General features: G+C 32.2%; 1 long non-coding RNA gene across 1 annotated transcript; it reads right to left on the bottom strand.

Annotated features, from left to right (window-relative positions):
* Nucleotides 1-361: 361 nt before the first annotated feature.
* Nucleotides 362-975, bottom strand: LOC139871965 (uncharacterized). Its single transcript, XR_011766821.1, has 3 exons — nucleotides 957-975; nucleotides 789-836; nucleotides 362-618 (listed from the first exon to the last, which is right to left on the bottom strand). It is a non-coding gene; the product is annotated as an uncharacterized lncRNA (long non-coding RNA).
* Between the last annotated feature and the right edge of the window lie 2,121 nt (nucleotides 976-3,096).

The raw sequence follows: 3,096 nt of genomic DNA, 5'->3' as shown, positions 1-3,096 counted from the left end.
TGGTGCTTCACTTGTATAACTTGGTACATAGCAATATTAGTGGTGGTCAAGCACTATTATTCTAGTAAACCTCATTATACTCGTTGACACCCCAAGTAACACACAATAATATAACACACCACAACCTAGTTAGTTAACCTACAACCAAGGCACTAACATGTCCCGACATAACACATAACACACAATAGTCTAAGTCTAGGCACCTATCTCATAGTCACCTAAAACCCTTAGACCAATCTCTGATGCTACTCGAAACGATCCTTGACTCATTCCTCGAAAAACGACACATTTTTTTATAATGTCCCAGTTTTCAACACATCAATTTCATGATTCTAAGAATTTCTTTTAAACCAAACCTGTTTTTACACAATGCATTATATATGCATACATTAACAAGATTCCAACAATTGTTAACGACTACTAGAGTCTTAACGACCTGTTTACTCACATTACAAATTGACCCGTTATTACAAAGACAAAAGAGTTTCATGATATGAGCTTGACAACGGGATAACTACCCAAAAGGTCACCTTCCCAAAAGCAATGTCTTCTACACCTCACAAGCACAACGCACAAGCTAGTCACCGAACATACCCTTTCCTTAACTAGCACCGGTATCTAAAAAATATAATCAACAAACGGGTAAGCTTACGCTTAGTGAGATTAGTAATAATATATATATATATATATATATATATATATATATATATATATATATATATATATATATATATATATATATATATATATATATATAAAACATATAAACTCAAATACCAACACCTTACCACAAGCATATATATCACGCAACCACACACATATAATTCATATAACACCTACAAAATTAAGCATGATTAATATCACCTCTTGGTCAATTCCCTCCTCTGGAATTGACCACAACACCATCTGAACAAATTCTAATTTGAACATGTCCAAACCGCATAACAAAATCCTACCTCAGGATTTGACTATTCCCTCACCTTAATGTCAAGAACCACCTCCGAGCTTGACTCAAGGCCACACATAATCACCTTTAAATCAAGAACCACCTCTGAACTTGATCTTAAAGCATTTATATATATATATATATATATATACATATATATATATATATATATACATATATATATATATACATATATATATATATATATATATATATATATATATATATATATATATATACATACATACATACATATTCACATGTAATAAAACTAAACTCACGTTGTTCTTGCACACGAGTTCACCAACAATTATATCGTAAGTTCCACGCACTTAATCAATTAGCCTGTAAGAAAGTAATTCCAATAAGCTAATAATCACCACTAATTCATACAAGTACAATTTAACTTAATTGCACTTGACAAAATCGACTAACACTTTGACTCCATAATTCACCACTTGGGGTTTAACTTATAATCACTAATTAAATAGTGATTACATTCCAAAACCACAAACCACACTTAGTATCATTAGCAAATGTAACCTGCAATTTTGACTCAAAACCCTAATTTGGCTCCATCAAAGTCAACATCCAAGTTTGACTATACACAAGGTTCACATAAACCTCATAATAAACATACACAAGTGTACATGAGAATTGTTACCAACTCAACACCACCAAATTAAAGTTTATCACCCAACTCAAACCCTAATACATGGGTTTACTCAATTACAAGATTCAATAAACCCCAATTTGAGGGAAAGATGTTTATATACATTAACACCCTCAAACCCTAACATAAATTCAAAATTAACATATAAAACTCGGATTCAGATTTTACCTTTGTACCGACTGAACTACAGCAGCTGAAAATACTCAATTAGGCTCTTAAACCAGATGAATTAGACACTAACTTCACTTAATCACACTTGCTTCACAAAAGGTTTTCATACCAAGCTTGAGAGGAATTATTTGGAGGTTTGAAGATGAAAAATGAGGGTTCCAGACCCTATACAACTCTTATCTCGTTCATTTTTTAATTACACTTTTACTCCTCCAAGTTTTGAAGTTGTCACAAACTACCCAAAGTTTCCAATAAAATTGCCCTAAAACAAGATATCAGAACAGGGACGTTACACGCTTACTAGGAAGAAAAATTACAACAGCTTTAGAGTCATAAGTTCTAATTAGAAACTATATGACTCATATTTTCAAGCCAATTAAACGAGTACATTCTGATTACATAAAAAAAGAGAACATTTACGCAATAAAGACTCGTTAAAGGTGTCATACCCCCAAATAGGGTCGGGGAAAATATGACATTTCAATATCACAACACAAGTATGTAAAGCGAGAATGACTCTAAATGAGATGTTTTAATAAAATAAAATTTGATTTGCAATGGAGACGTAATAATGTTTTACATAATGAAATTCATATGTAAATAACAGTTGATAAGTTCTAAATATGTGGACTCCAATGCAACAGCTAGCTAAGCATCATAGGGCAGCATATAAGCTAATCTTCACCTTATACAAACATGCTTAAAAATGTCAACACAATGATTCAGTGAACATCATAGGTTTAATAATCATAATAAGTTTAGACCAAAAGATTTAGTTCAAAACATCAAAATATCAATATGCCATGACTTATAATATCGAGCTAAACATAAAAACCCCTGACACTGTACGGGTGTCGGTAATCATTATTATGTACCCCCTTGACGATAGATCAATGGGTAGAGACGTCACTCTCAATAGGCCTACTCACAATAATTAAGCTTGCAACATTTCAATTCCTGCAATTAACGATATTATGGTGGGGGTTTACATGTAAAGATATAATCAATACAAGTTAACAAAGTCTCACGAAGTTGCATATCGAAAAGTTTAGGCACTTGTGTCTAAATTGTAAATCATTTAAAAGTAAGCATGTGTCTCACCCCAAAAGTTGTAAAACAGTTAATAAATAGTAAAAAAATGGGGCTATAAAGTTCACCTTAGTAGCAAGTAAGTCATTCCAAGCAAGAAGTATGAATGGAGTAAGTGATCAGAGATCTCAACCTAGAGATATAACCTTCGATTACTTAATGTCTAACAGACATAAAGTATGTTTATTAATATAGCAACTATATTAACAGTGACGGT

The sequence above is a fragment of the Rutidosis leptorrhynchoides genome, chromosome 10 (assembly GCF_046630445.1).
Source record: "Rutidosis leptorrhynchoides isolate AG116_Rl617_1_P2 chromosome 10, CSIRO_AGI_Rlap_v1, whole genome shotgun sequence".
Lineage (NCBI taxonomy): Eukaryota > Viridiplantae > Streptophyta > Magnoliopsida > Asterales > Asteraceae > Rutidosis > Rutidosis leptorrhynchoides.
The sequence above is the reverse complement of the archived record's forward strand: the minus strand, read 5'-3'. Positions and strand labels throughout refer to the sequence as shown.